The sequence below is a fragment of the Antechinus flavipes genome, chromosome 4, assembly GCF_016432865.1.
Source record: "Antechinus flavipes isolate AdamAnt ecotype Samford, QLD, Australia chromosome 4, AdamAnt_v2, whole genome shotgun sequence".
Classification (NCBI taxonomy): Eukaryota; Metazoa; Chordata; class Mammalia; order Dasyuromorphia; family Dasyuridae; genus Antechinus; species Antechinus flavipes.
The window spans coordinates 270,489,755-270,505,989 of NC_067401.1; the positions used below are offsets into that span (position 1 = coordinate 270,489,755).

A 16,235-nucleotide genomic window follows, 5' to 3' on the forward strand; every position below is an offset into this window, starting at 1 on the left:
GCCTTCACCAGTTTATATCACAGCCTTACTTCTTATAGAGACAGTGTCATATAATGAATAGAGAGTGCATTTTGGAACTTTATGTTTATAAGTTTTTATTCACATAGCCAGGCTAGTTGGATGACAGACAGCTGATTTGCTAAGGACCCAAATAATTGACAATTTCCCATAACTTTTTATGACCTAGAAAAGCTTGGACTCTGTTAGTGTTTAAGAACTATCAGGTGACCAAACAAGACTTTATAGGAGGAATTTGGAAGCACTCTTCAAAAATCAAGTGTTAAAAATCAACTAAGGTTTGGAGAAAAATATCCCAGAATATGATAAAATTTTTAAGTCATGTGAAGATACTGTGTTTAAGAATCAGCAGAATTAATTAGAATTGAGCAGTTAATCCTAAGAATCAACTTCAAAATCATAAATGATAGACTTTTTTTTGATAATTAACATTTGTCCTAGACATGTTTCCCACAACAGAAAATCAGTCCATTACTTAATAGGTACTTTTCAGTTCTGGCATTATGAGTTTATATTAGAAACCATTCTGATAAATACATCATTAGGTAGCACTTATATGAAGATTTAAGGTTAGCCAGAAACATTGCATTTGCTTATATTTACAGAAACCCTGGGAAGTAGATACTATTATTATCCCTATTTTACAGAACAACAGATTAAGCTGAGAGAGGTCAAGTGACTTCTAGCTAGTAAGTGCCCAAGACAAGATTTTTTTTCTTATTTCAGCTAATTTAATTTTTGAAATTATCTAATAATTAGTCTATCTTAATCTCACTCCTACTGGGAAAAAAAAAGCTAAATTCTTATAATAAAAAAAGATAATTAAAAAAAAAACCTTTCATATTGTTCACATCCTAAGCCTTAGATCTCATTCTGCATATTAGTCTGTAACCTCTCCAATAGGAAATAGGTAGTAGCCTTCCTCATTGTTTCCTTTGGAATCATGATTGATCATTGAATTGACAAAATTTCTTAAGTCTTTTAAAATTGTGTTTTTTTTTCATTTATTCATTTAAAAATACATTTTTTAAATTAAAGCTTTTAATTTACAAAACATATGCATGGGTAGTTTTTCAACATTGACCTTTGCAAAGCCTTCTGTTCCAAATTATCCCCTCCTTTCCTCCCATCCCCTCCCCTAGATGGCAGGTAGTCCAACATATGTTATTTATGTTAAAATATATGTTAAATCAAATATATGTATAGATATTTATACAGTTATCTTGCTGCAGAAGAAAAATAGGATCAAGAAGGAAGAAAAAACCGAGAAACAAAATGCAAGCATACAACAACAGAAAGAGTGAGAATGCTTTGTTGTGGTTCACACTCAGTTCCCACCATCCTCTCTCTGGGTGTGGATAATTCTCTTCATTACTGAACAACAAAATTGTGTGTTTTTACAATATTTATGCTATATAAATTGTTCTCCTAGTTCCGCTAGTTTCTAACTCTAAACAGGCCATATACAAGTATTCCCAGATTTTTCTTAAAGTGTTTCTTCATTTATTACATTGCAGTAATATTCCATTACATGATTATCAATAATTACCATTACATATACTATAATGTGTTCAGATTTTTTCCTAATTGATGAACAACTCCTTTAGTTTCTATTTCTTTTTCGGTACATTAAAGCTTCTGTAATTTTTTTCTTTGTATATATAGAACTTTTTGGAGCTGTAGGCCTAGTTTTATAAATGAGTCAAGAAGTATGCATAAGTTAGTAAATCTTTGGATTTTGTTTAAAATTGCTTTGAATATTGTTTAAAATAACTTTCCAGAATGGTTGAACCATTTCACAGTCACACTTACAGTGGATACATCAATGTGCCTGTTTTTCTATATTCCCTTCAATATTTGTATTTGTCATTTTTCTTTTTTGCCAACTTTGTAATCTTAAAGGTATGTTATATCACCTTGAAATCCTTATTATTTGTATTTCTCTAGTTTTTAGTTATTGGTACATATTGTTTCCTACTTTCTCGAGCCCCCAAGTTGGAGTGACAAAATGTACCATTGCTTTCTACAGCCCTTACTCAAAATATTGAGTTCTGCTTTCTAGAGCCCCCAAGTTGGGGTGATAAACCATACCATGCATTCTAGAGCCCCCACACCGGGGTGATTAAAATATCCTGCTTTCTAGAGCCCCCAACTTGTGTTAACAAAACATATCGTGCTTTCTAGAGCTCCCACACTGTGGTGATTAAAACATACCGTTTTAGTGGAGGAGTAATAAAGTAGGATTCCTGAGGATGGTAGAAATATGGAGTCCTTTTATTTCAAGGACTTTCCCCGTTTTATGCCCTCATACCTTTATGTAACAAAAACACTGGGCATGCGCCAAGTCTATACTGAGCATGTGAGATCACATAAACAACTTGCTATTATATGTAGTTTGCCACCTGGTATCACTCTGCTTCAATCACAACACAAGTTGTCACAGCCCCCTGACTTCTCTGAAAGGCCAGGAACCCTTAGGGGAGATGGGAAGTCGAACCAGACATTGTTAGCAGTTTCCCTGTGGGCTGAAGGGTCTTATACCTCACCCAGAGTTCCCCCACTGTCTGTGACCTTCAACAGGTGTATTTTTTCCATGCTTATAGTTTGAATGGCTTTCTTTAACCACTGCCTGAGACAATATTTGAATTCATATCTTCTTGATTCCAAATTCAATATTTAGTACTTTATCCACTGTGCTACTGAGTAGCCCAATTCTTCTAAGCATCATTTTTCCTTGTGAGAATTCAGATTGTGCTTTGTAAGACTGAATTACACTATTCTCTATAGAGCCAATCAGTCCATTTTCTTTAATCATGATTTGTCAGAATGCTATGTCAGAGTCAAGAGTGAAATGTATGTACTAAGTATTACTGAAGTGGTTATTACCATTTTTTCTCCTTAATATTTTCCTTTTGAAGTACTATCATTATTATTTAGTTGTCTTTAAGTGTCATCATACTATAATGATAATTTGAAAGCTAAATTCCATTTCTTAAGAGTGTGACATTGATGGGACAAATATTTGCATTGTTCAGAATTTCTTTCATATATTTTTCCTTTTTGATTCTTTCTTCATTGTTTCTAAAAACAAGCTACAACCATTTAATCCATTTCTAATTTGTATTTTAATAAACAGGGTTAATTCTTGGCTGCTTTTAATTACCTCCATACTATAATGGGTGGATTGGACATGAGACTTGCTGCCACAGTATAATCTTATGATATTCCTGCAATACACCTTGTGTGATGTAAGTAAAATTTTTTTATCTGATATTTTTATTATCTGGAACTTACAGCAATAATTTGATAAGACAGAATATTCTTTTGTAGCTCTTTATTATATATAAAATATTAATCTACTAGAGTATATGATGTGACTAAGGGGAGCTATTCACTTCTGTCAAGTAGAAAATCATTTTGTAAGAGGAACAAAAAGAAATGTCTTTAATTCCTTAATCACTTCTTCTGTGACACTAGAGACAAGAAATCATTAATCAACCTTTTGTTCTTTTGATGATCAAACATTCCTAGGAGACACAGAGAAAGTTATCATTAAGTTCTGCATACTACATGACACTAGTTTTGCTATGACCTCATCCCAGGTATAATGTCTATGATCCACGCTATTAGTAACAAGTCTTCATTGGTTAAAGTAAAAGGCTATTATTCTTTTACCTTTCTGGCCTATCTATGCCATTCTGGGTCATGAGCACCGTCTATCTAAGAAAAAAAATAATAATTCTAAGATCATTTGGAAAAAAGACTGGCTCTGGAGTCAAAGGACCCTTTTCAAATCTTACTTTTCATATTTCCTTGAACAAGTCAAGGGATCTTATACTTCCCTGCATCTTAATTTCATCATCTATAAAATGAAATAATTAGCTTAGATATTTTTTGAGGTTCTTTTCAATCTAAATCTAAGATCATACACAATGCCTCTGATTTATGTGAGGCAATAAGGTAGACCAAGTAGATATTAAGCATATCTTTGCTCCTGAATGTCTTTAAAAATGGAGGAATTTCATAGTACCTAACATGAAGTACAAAAGGAGAATGGCTAAGTCAGTGCAAAGTAATTAGTAGGTTCGACTCATCATAGCCATATAATACAGTTCTGGGGACTAAAAAATGCCCACTTAGTTACCTTTTCTCTCAGAGAATCCAATAATGGATTGACTATCTGTCATATGAGAACCAGCCCAACTAAGTTTGAAGAGGTTCATGGGCAGACTGGCTGAAGAGAAATTAATTTTTCAGGTTAAGCAATTTAAATACAATCTAGTAAGACATAAGGGAATTGCAATCTATATCAGTAGAGGTTCTGATCACACCAAAAGAAAAAATATACTCTTAAAGTATTGGATTGAATATTTTATTGTGTGTGAATAAGAAAAATAAAACAAAATGTATGACTTACTGAATTGATTCATATTAATTAACCTAGGTGAATCACGATTTTGCATTCTTATTCACTTATTAAAAATACTGATCTGTGTTAATAGATAGTGTGGATCATAAGATTTTGTAAAGTTTACAAATATAATCTTCCTGTCTCAATTTCACCCAATGACTTGAGCTTTCTCTTAATCATTAAACACTAACAAAGTGAATACATTTGAATTTTCTCCTTTTTAGATCTGCATTTCTGTTTGCTAGTGGAGTTGCTAAAAGTAGACAAATTATATAGCAATAGGAAGAAAAATGAGAAGAATGGTTCCTTAGATGATTCATAAATTGGATAATCTGTCCCTGGAAAATGAAATGGTGAATTAAAAGAGGAAAATTTCCCAAAGACACAAGAATCTCATTCATTTTTAATTCAGCAACCTCTCTGTTGCTGAGAAATAGTATAGCATAGTGGATTAAGAGATGGCCTAAAAATCAAGAAGAACTGGATTCAAGCTCTCCATTGATTAGATAACTCTAGGCCAGTCTTTTTTTTTTTTTTTGTAAATAGTATTCTTTCCAATTTTATGCAAATATAGTTTTTAGCATTCATTTTTATAAGATTTTGAGTTCCAAATTTTCCCCCTCCCTTCCTTTCTTACTCCTCCATGATAGCAAGCAAACTGATATCAGTTATGCAAGTGCAGTCATGGAAACATATTTCCACATTAGTCATGTTGTGAAGGAAATAACAGAATAAAAGAGAAAAGCCACCAAAAATAATTAATAAATAAAATGTTAAGACATGGATTCAGACTCTGTACTTCTTTTTCTAGATGTCAATAGCATTTTCCATCATGAATTTTTTGGAATTTTCTTGCATTATTGTATTACAAAAAGAGCTAAGTCAATCATAGTTGATTATCACACAGTATTACTATTTACAATGTTCTCTGGGTTCTGTTCATTTCAATCAGCATTATTTCTCCTAGTTATTCTAAAACCCATCTACTCATCATTTCTTATAGCACATTAGTATTTTATACTTGTTACCCATTCCCCAGTTGATGGGCATTCCCTCAGTTCCCTATTCTTTGCCACCAGTTTTTGCCACCAGATGTTTTAAATACTCTTATGCATATAGTTCTTTCCTCATTTTTCTATGATCTCTTTGAGAAACAGATCTGGTAGTGGTATTACTGGATCAAAGGATTAAAGGGTATGATTGTCCTTTTGGCAAAGTTCCAAATGATCTGGATAAGTTCACAACTCCATTAACAATGCATTGCTTTCTCAATTTTTCCACATCTTCTCCAACATTTTTCTTTTTTTGTGTGTGTCTTATTAGTCAGTCTGAGAAATGCTACAACCTTAGCATTATTTTAATTTGTGTTTCTCAAATTAATAATGATTTAGAACATTTTTAAATAGCTATAGGTAACTTTCATTACTTTACATGAAAATTGCCTGTTCATATTCTTGGACCATTTATCAGTTGGAGAATGACTTGTATTATTATAAATTTGACTCTGTTCTCTACATATTTAAGAAATGAGGCCTTTATCAGAAACATTGGCTATAAACCTTGGAATCTTGCTTGCATTGGTTTTGTTTATGCAAACCCTTTTTAATTTAATATAATCAAAATTATTCATTTCACATTTCATAATGTTCTCTGTCTCTTGTTTGGTCATAAATTCTTCCCTTTTCCATAGATTTGATGGATAAACTATTCATTTCTCTACTCTATACTACTCTACTCATTTGCTAATGTTATCACCATTTATAACTAACTCATGTACCCATTTTGATCTTATCTTGGTGTTACAATGTGAAATGTTGGTCCATGCCTTATTTCTGCTATACTTTTTTCCAGTTTTCCCAGAGTTTTTGTCAAATAGTTAGTTCTTCAACCAGAACCTGAAGTTTTTACATTTATCAAACAGTAGATTATTATAATCTTTTATTACTATGACTTATGTACCTCATTTAGTCCACTGATCTACCACTCTATTTCTTAACTAGTACCAAATAATTTTAGTGATTGCTGCTCTATAATATGCTTTTAGATGTAGTATATGGTTTATTTTATATCCTGCAACTTTGCTAAAGTTGTTAATTTTTTAAAGAAGTTTTTTAGTTGCTCTTTAGTGTATTCTCTAACCATACTAGCATACCATCTGCAAAGAGTGATAGTTCATTTCTTCATTGTCTATTCTAATTCTTTCAATTTATTTTTCTTTGCTTATGGCTAAACCTAAAATTTCTAGTACAATATTAAATAATAGTATTGACAATGTACATCCTTGTTTCACCCTGATCTCACACTGTTAACACCAAAATAAGGTCAAAAAGTGTGCATGATTTAAATTAAAATTTAAAAAGTACTACCATCAGTGAAGTGACCAATTATATCACTTTGAGTTATCATCTTTTATTTTTTAGATCTTCTCAATTAATTTTTCACTGTTTTCTATTTAGGATTCTTTTTCTTTTTTCCTTCTTTCATCCCTTCCTTTTCTTCTTTCTTACCTTCCTTCTTTCCCCTCTTTATTCCTTTACTCCTTCCTTTTCTTCCTTCTTTCTTTTCTTCTCTCTTTCCTTCTTCCCTTCATTCCAGTCTTTTATTAAAAGAAAGGTTCTCATTTTGGGGGAAAAAAGCCTCAATTTATCTGTATTGACACAGAGTAAACATCATAGAAATGTTAGCTATTATTTCAGCATAAAGAAGACAAGAAACAGAACTTCATAGTGGAATCAATCTTAGGAATCATTTGTCCAACTCCTTTATTTTGAAGATAAGTATATTGAAACTCAGAAAAAAAAAATGAATTTAATTACCATGGACACATAAACTCAGATCCTTTGAATTTATATTCCTATTGTTTTATCTGTATAGACTAGAATAAAAACCACTCTGAAGTTGTCTTTGGGAAGGAAGGTGGATACCTTAATGGAGCTCTTTCTCCATATCTTTTCTCTCCTCTCTCGGACACAAAATTTTTTTAGAAAGCTTGTTTTCATTCACTCACTGTCTGCCTCTACTCCTTTCATTTCTCAATCCTTTTCAGTCCGCCCTCTAACCTCATTACTTCTAAGTGTAACTGCTAAAACTGAACGGGAATTGCCAACTCTGATGGTCTTTTCTTAGGCTTCATCTATCTTGACCTGTGTTCCTTGTTTGATAGTGCTAACAATTCTCCCCCTGTAGATATTCACTCTTTTCTGATATTTTGTTACAGTACTCTCTCTTAGTTTTCTACACATCTGACTCTTTCTTTTGAGTTTTCTTTGCTAGCTTATCATCCATATCATACCCCCTACCCCCACCCCAACTGTAAGTATTTGGGAGGTTCTGTCCGAATCCTCCTTCTTTTTTTATAGGTTTAATTTTTATGTATGAAGGTAACTTACAAACTTCTACTTCTGTCCTTTTTTGGACTTGCATAATCATTTGCCTGTTGGACATTTCAAATTGAATGGCCCAAAGATATTCTAAACTTTTCAAGTCTAAAATTGTATTCTTTACCTTTTTCCTCAAATCTTTTCTCTTCCAAACTCCTAATTCTGTCAAAGATATCACAATTCTTTCACTCACCCAGTTTCATTACTTTATCATTGTTATTATTTGCATTCTCCTTCATCTTACATGCTCAGTCATTTTTCAAATCCTTAAAACATCTTATGAAGCCTCTCATGTCTGAGCCCTTCTCTCAACATATATACCCACTACCTTAGTTTAGGCCTACTTCTCACTTGCATTATTGTCACAAGCTTTTGATTGTTTTCCCTGCCTCAGATGTATCCCCACTCTAATCCATTCTACCCACTTCTGCCAAAATAATCTTTAAGCACAGATTTGACCATATGGTTCCTATACTCAATCAACTACAGTGATTCTAGCCAAGAGAAATATTAAAAAATATCTAGGTTCTACGTGGAAGTTCTTTAATTTATCTAGTAAGAAACTGAAGCCTGGAAGATAGTGACTTGGCCATAGGGCTATTAAGTGAGAGAGCTCAGACTAAAAACCAGGACTTCCAATTCAAAGTCCATTGCTCTTTCCACTGTACATTAAAGCATTATGTAAATGTGAGCTATCAATATTGTTATTAACAATGCAAAATCTCATCACATAAGGACATAATCAAATATCAAGCATCAATCAAGTTCAAAAAACTAGTATTATAAGGGCAGGAATGAATCAGAAATGAGGGAGAACTGGACATTCTGGTTATATGACTCTATAATTCCTTACCAACTCCATTTAATAGACTTTTGGGCAAAACAAGACAATTCTCACTGGAGGAATCAAACGTAAACTGTATCTGATGGAGTCTATGGAACAAAAATGGGGAATGGAAACTAGAATAGACAAACATCTATTACTGATTCAGACAGTAAGACTAATTAGAGTCAAGAATCTCCAGAAAGGGCCAGTCAGATATATGCTGATAAGGAAGAACTTTATTTGCTAGACACTTACCATTACTTATTCATATCTACAGAGAATACAAATTAAATTAGATCATTTCCAGCTTTGTAAGTTTACATAACCCTTTCTATAATCCACCCTGGATTCCTGGATTATGTTTAAGCAGGAAGAGTTTGATTATGAGTCATACTATTTGGAACACAGCATATGGACATATCAATTAATTTCATTTAATGTTTACTTGCATATTAAGTATCTACTCCATACATGCACTGCGATTTTTCAGAATAAATCTTTTTTATTTGATAGATTTTTTTTTCATGTAACAAGTATTTTTTTATCCTTCCACTAATAAATTAAAACAAAATAAAGAAAAACAAAACTCCTTCAAACATATGTTCATATCCCCACAAAACAAATTCCCATATCAGCCATGTTTGAAAATCTATCTCTGGATTTTGAGATCACCAGTGCCTTATCCTTGAACTGAATGGAGTTTTAACATCTTTCAAATATGTATTTCTCTATAATCATAGAAGCCTTCTGTGGAAACCATTTTCAGAAGAGGGATTCTATGGGTAACTTATATTTTAGTTTTCTTCTTAGTCTTTTGGAAAGCAATAAAACCTCTCCAGACTTTCTCCTACATGGAAAAGGCACCAACCCTTTTCAGGCCACTAAGGTAACTCTTTTAGATCATTCACAAAGTTGATCTTGAAAAAGGCTTTGAAAAAATAATGTGTGATGTACAAAAATTTTTGTGGCACCTCTTCTTGAAATGGCAAGAAATCGGAAGTTGAATGGATGCCCATCAATTGGGAATAGCTGACTATATTTTGGTATATGAATGTAATGGATTATTATAATTCTATAAGAAATGATGAATAGACTGATTTCAGAAAAACCCAGAAAGACTTAACATGAGCTGATGCTGAGTGAATTGAACAGGACTAGGAGAACATTGTATACAGTAAGAGCAAGATTATGTGATGATTATATAATAGATTTAGCTCTTCTCAGCAATGCAATGATTCAAGACAATTCTAATAAACATGAAATGGAAAATGACAACTGCATCCAAAGAGGGAACTTTGGAGACTGAATGCAGATCAAAGCATATTATTTTCACTTTTTTTTGTTTTGTTTTCTTTTTCCTTCTCATGTTTTTTTTTTCTTTTTATCTGATTTTTCTTGTACAATATGACAAAGCTGGAAGTATGTTTATGTTAATATGTTTAAAATGATTGTACATGTATGATCTTTATCAGATTGCATGCTCTCTTGGGGAGGGGGTTGGTAAGGGAAGGAAGGAGAAAATAATTTGGAATACAAAATCTTAAAAAAATGAATGTTGAAAAATATTTTTACATGTATTTGGAAAAATAAAATATGATTGGGAAAAAAGAAATTATGGACTCAAAACATTTAATATGTGTAAATCACTTGATATAAGTTCTAATTTAGGACTTTACTACTGCTGAATTATATAAGCTTAGCCAAGTAATTTACTTAAATTCAGCAAACATTTTTTTTAATTAGAAAGGATTAATAAAGGAATTGGCTGCTGACTTGAACTTTGAACGAAATTAAAGATTCAGAGTAGAAGAACATGTTCATTTTAGGAATGAAGGATAACATGCAAACATAAATAGCTTGTAGAGGAATTTGAGTACAGAGAATACATTGTCATTCTATATATTGGGAATGTAGTATATATGAAATAAAATAATACAAATTAAGCCTAAAAAGATAACTTGGGACCTGAATTTGGAAGGATTTAAAAGGTAAGCTGAAGAGTTTGCATTTTATCCTAAAGGAAATGGGAAACTAATGAAGGGTTCTTTCTAATCATAGGTATGACATGTTGAGAACTATTCCTTATGAAAATTATTTCAGTAAATTCATGGGAAGTGAATAAGATAGGGAAGACAATGTTAGCCAGGAAACCATTTAGGATTGTATTAAAATGGTCCTAGAAAATATGAGTACATGAACCAAGTTGGTGGACATATTAATAAAGGGAAGGGGACAAATTTAAGAGATATTATGGGGGGCATAATATACAAGACTTGATAGCTGATTGGATGTGAAAAGTGAAAAAAGAAAACAGTCAAGGATGGCTCTAAGACAGGATTGTGACACCCTCATTAGAAGATTTTGAAATAGAGAATTTTGTAGAAGAAGTAGGTTTATAAGAGCCAAATATTCATTTCCGTTTGGACATATTGACATTTAGGTATTGGTAAGACATTCAAATGTAGATATCAATTCAGAAATCAGTAAATATATTTTGGAGATATACATAACACACATATATACACACACATGTTATTTGTTAAATCCATGAGAGCTGATGAGATAACCAATGGGGAATGTAGAAAGAGAAAATAGGGTTACTATAGCACATCCCTGGGAGATAACGCTAAAGAAAGAGGAGATAATCAATCAGTCAACAAAGGAAATACAAGGAAGTGTCTATCAGGCACCAAGTGAAAACATTGTCATGAAAGCCAAAGAACAGAAAGTATCTAGGAAAGATTAATGAATAATTTCCAAGGCTTTAGAAGAGTCAAGCATAATGAAAACTGAGAAAAGCCAATTTTTTGAGTTTAAAAATTATTGATTACCTTTGAGATGGTCATTTTAAAAGAGTAGAAATGACTACAGTAAAATAGAAAGTTAGATTGGAAGGAGATGAGTTGACATCATTTTGTGTTGAAGAAACAAAGCAATGAAAGCACCATCTTTTAAAAAAAAATTAATATTTTATTTTTCCCCAGTTACATGTAAAAACAATTTTTAACATTTGTTTTTCAAATTTAGAGTTTCAAATTCTCTCCTTCTCTTCTCACCCTCCCTCACTGAGAAGGCAAGCAATTTGTTATTTGTGTAATCAGGCAAAACATTTCCATATTAGTCATGTTGTAAACAAAAACATAGACATTCTTTCCTCCCCTCCCAAAAAAAAAAAAAAAAATTCCAGAAACTTCCGAAAAATAAAGCAAAAAAAAGTATGCTTCAAACTGTAATCAGATTCTTTCAATCAAACCAGTTCTTTCTCTGGAGATGAATAACATTTTCATCATAAGTCCTTCAGAGTTAGTATTGGATCCTTGATATATTGCTAAAAATAGATGTCATTTGTAGCTAACCATCTTAAAATATTGTTGTTACTTTGTCTTTAATACATTTAGCTTTGCGTGAGCTCATGGAAGTCTTTCCAGGTTTTTCTGAGAGCATGGTACTTATTATTTTTTTTTAGTACAATAGTCATAATCACCACAGTTTGTCTAGCCATTCCCCAATTGATTGGCATCCCTTCAATTTCCAATTCTTTGACCCCCAAAAGAGTTGCTATAAATATCTTGTACTATAGGTTCTTTTTCTTTTTTGGTATTTTTAAAAAATCTTTTGAAATACATACCTAGTGGTAGAGTGCAAAAGGTGTGCAGGGTTTTATAGCTTCTTGGATATTGCTCTATGGAATGAATCCATTTACAACTCTATCAATAGTGCATTAATATTTCATTTTTCCCACTTCCCCTCTAACAGTCCTTTTCTGTCCTATTAGCTAATCTAGTAGCTATGAAGCAGTATCACAGAACTTAATTTACATCCCTCCAATCAATAGTTCATTAAAGCATATTTTTCATATGGTAATAGCTATGATTACTTCATTCAAAAATTGTTCATATCTTTTGATCATTTATCAATTGGGGAATTGTTCTTATTTTTATAAATTTTACTCAGTTCTCTGTGTTTGAAAAATGAGATCTTTATCAGAAAAAAACAGCTTCAAAATTTTTTTCACGGTAACTATTGCTCACTTTATTTCCCTCTATTCTATTGCTCTCTTCCCATGTATTCTATTCTCCCTCTTCTTTCACCCTGTCCCTCAGCAGAGTTTTGCTTTTTACTTCTCCTTCCTCCAATCTGCTCTCTCTGATATCACCTCCCTTTCTCTGATCCCTTTCCCTTCCTACTTTCTTGTAAGGTAAGATAGACTCTTATAGTCTATGTGTAGTTTTGAATTGAATGTGTACTTTTTCTCTCTTTGAGCTAGTTCTGATAAGAGTAAGATTTACTCCATCTCTCTAAATAGTTTCTCTTTCCCTCTGCTTTTCCCTCTTTTCTTTTGCTTCTTTCATGTGAGATAATTTACCTCATTCTACATCTCCCTTTTCCTTTACCCCAGTATATGTCTTCTCTCATCCCATAATTTGTTTTTTAGGTGTCATCCCTTCACATTCAACTCACAACCGTGCCTTCTATTTATATATACATCTTATAACTGCTCTAATAATGGCAAAGTTCTTATGAGTTACAAATATCATCTTCCCATGTAGGAATGTAAAGTTTAGCCTAATTAAGTCCTTTATGATTTCCTTTTCTTGTTTGCCTTTTTATGTTTCTCTTGAGCCTTGTATTTGAAAATTACATTTTCTATTCAGCTCTCATGTTTTCATTAAGAATGCTTGAAAGTCCTCTATCTCATTGAATATCTATTTCCCCCCCTAAAAGATTGTACTCAGTTTTGCTGAATAGGTGATCCTTGGTTGTAATCTTACCTTCTTTACTCTCTTGAATATCATATTCAAAGCCCTCTGATCCTTTATTGTAAACATTGCTAAATCTTGTGTTATCTTGACTGTTCCTCCATAATATTTGATTTGTTTCTTTCTGGCTGCTTGGAATATTTCCTTCTTGACCTAGCAGCTCTGGGATTTAGCTATCATATTCCTGAGAATTTTTATTTTGGAATCACTTTCAGGAAGTGATTGATAGATTATTTCAACTTCCATATTATCCTCTGATTCTAAAACATCAGGCACCCTTCCCTTGATAAATTCTTGAAAAATGCTGTCTGAGCTCTTTTTTTGTTCACGTCTTTCAGGTAGTTCATTAATTTTAAAATTATCTCTCCTGGCTCTCTTTTTAAGCTCAGTTATTTTCTCAGTGATATATTTCACATGATCTTTTTTTTTCATTCTTTTGGATTTTATTGTTGCTTGATTTCTTATAAAGTCATTAGCTTTTGTTTGCTCAGTTTTAATTTTTAAGAAATTATTTTCTTCAGTGAGTTTTCCATTTCCTTTTCCATTGCACCAATTCTACTTTTTAAGGAGTTTTTTTTTTCCAGTGAATTGTTTTGCCTTGTTTTTCATTTTGGCTAATTCTACTTTTTAAGGCATTCTCCTCATTAGTTTTTTACATCTCTTTTGCCATTTGGCTTTGCTTGTTTTTTAAGGAGTTGTTTTCTTTGGTATTTTTTTTTTTGTCTCCTTAATGAAGCTGTTGACTTATATTTTTCATGATTTTCTTGCATCACACTCATTTCTCTTCCCAACTTTTTATCTACCTATCTTAATTTGATTTTCAAAAAGCTTTTTATGAGCCTCTTTCATGGCCTAAGAGCAACTCATTTTTTTTTCTTGAAGGCTTTGGATGTAGCAACTTGGACTTTGTTATCTTCTTCTAAGTGTATGTTTTGAACCATAATTGCTTTCTATAGTCAGAATTTTTTCCTGTTGTTTACTCATTTTTCCAGCCTATTTCTTTACTTTTAACTCTTTGTTAAAGTTCCAGGGTGGAGAGGTGCTTTCCCATTCTTAAAATCAATCCTGAGATTATTATTTCCATTTTACAGATGAGTAAGTTGAGACTCTTAAAAGGTGCAATAACTTTCCCATCATCGCACAAACTGAGAAGTGTCTGAAACATCATTCAAATCCAGTTCTCTTCACTCTAAATCCAGCACTTTATCTATTGGATCTTAAAAGATATAAAATGATAGCTTAATAGGGGCTAGCAACTAGCAAATTTTTTTTGTTTGTATTTCATTTTTGTTCTTTTTGCTTTTTTTTAAAACGAATTTATAGACAACAGAGAACAGAGTACATAGATAAGAGAACACTTCCCTCGATTTCCCTATCAGTAAAATGAAGTAGATTAGAAGACCCCTTCCAGTTCTAATAGTTGTGATTCAATTGTACTTTCTTTTTTTTTCTATTTGTATTCCCAATATGTATTGGAGGGTAGAGGGGAGGAAGAGAAATGCCACTTTATACATAAGAAGTATTTAGTTAATGCTTTCGAATTCATTCAGCACATCTATGAACATAATCAAAACAAAACTGCTATGCTAAAAGGAAATGACACATAATTATGCCACTTATGAATTCATGTACCTATTGTCAGCAGTTACTATCAAAAGTACTATAGTGTCAGACCACAGACGATAAGGTTATGTACTCTTCAGTTCACCTGCAACAGACTAAATTCAGAGAAGTTTAAGAGTTGGGTTTAAGTTTAATGTTTTGTCTTTTTTCGGTTTCTATTTTAGTTGTTTCATCAAATAATGAATGTCATTTGGCCAATGAAAATGAACTTTATTACTGATTCCTTAATGTGAAAATTCAACCTAGTGGCTACATATTACAAATTATGCCTTAAATTCTCCTTGGTGATCTTTTTACTTTCTGCTTAAATTCTTCCTTTACTTAGTATATATATATAAACCTCTATCCAGAATAGCAATTCTACTTTAGGGATAGGGGTAAAGGGTGAATTCTCCATATTTTTAATAATTGAGTTTTGCTATACTTGAGAGAGAGCAGCAAGAGAGGCAAGTAGCATATGTAATTCAGGTGGGGGAGGGATTCCTTGGACTAGAATTTCTACAGTGTACCGTCAATAAACTGCTCTCAAAGACATTTTCCTGTAAATCAATCAACAGACATTTATTATGCACCAGTCATGATGCCAGGCACTGGAGATATAGGAAGGGAAATGAAACAGTTCTTAATTCTAAATTTACAATCTATAAAGGGAAACTGTGTATATGCAGATAAGCATACATACAATACATATGTAGAGATTAAATACAAAATATTTAATGGAACTCACTATATATATGGGAGGATCAGGAAAACTTTCATCTAGAAGGTAATGATTAAGCATCTTGAAAGAAGTGAGGAATTCTATGAGATAAAAACAACAATTAAGTGGACACCTGGCATAGGTAAATAGCCAGTGTAAAAGCACTAAGATTAGAGATGACAAGAGAATTGATCTTCCAGTGGGGAGATGTTAACATTTTGATCATGAAATTGTTTGCTCTAAATTAATGATGAGACTGACACAATTCAATTATTATAGCTTTTTTATTCCATCTAGAAATTAAGAAAAACTGTAACCACTATAATTTCTCAAGATAAACACAAAAGTAGTTTAGTAAGCATAGAATCTTTTGGTATTCAGGGTTTCTAAAGCAACATCTGTGCTAACAGAGTAGCCTCTTAAATGTTTTGCTTTATGCCCTCTGGCCAGAAGATGTCAGTGATAAAGAAAGGAAAGAGGAAAATGTTTCTTCCCCCACTCCCAAATTTTGAATTGT

At 32.3% G+C, this 16,235-nt stretch overlaps 1 protein-coding gene across 3 annotated transcripts in view; it reads left to right on the forward strand.

Moving 5' to 3' along the window:
- The window catches only part of FUT9 (fucosyltransferase 9), a 277,570-nt gene that overhangs the window by 209,103 nt on the left and 52,232 nt on the right, over nucleotides 1–16,235 (forward strand). For 2 of the 3 annotated variants that reach the window (XR_007953592.1, XM_051997419.1), the window contains exon 3: nucleotides 3,155–3,266. The gene's annotated coding sequence lies outside the window, so the exon portion shown is untranslated. Of the gene's footprint in view, nucleotides 1–3,154; nucleotides 3,267–9,445; nucleotides 9,522–16,235 lie in introns of all 3 variants that reach the window. The other variant, XR_007953591.1, reaches the window with a different exon arrangement.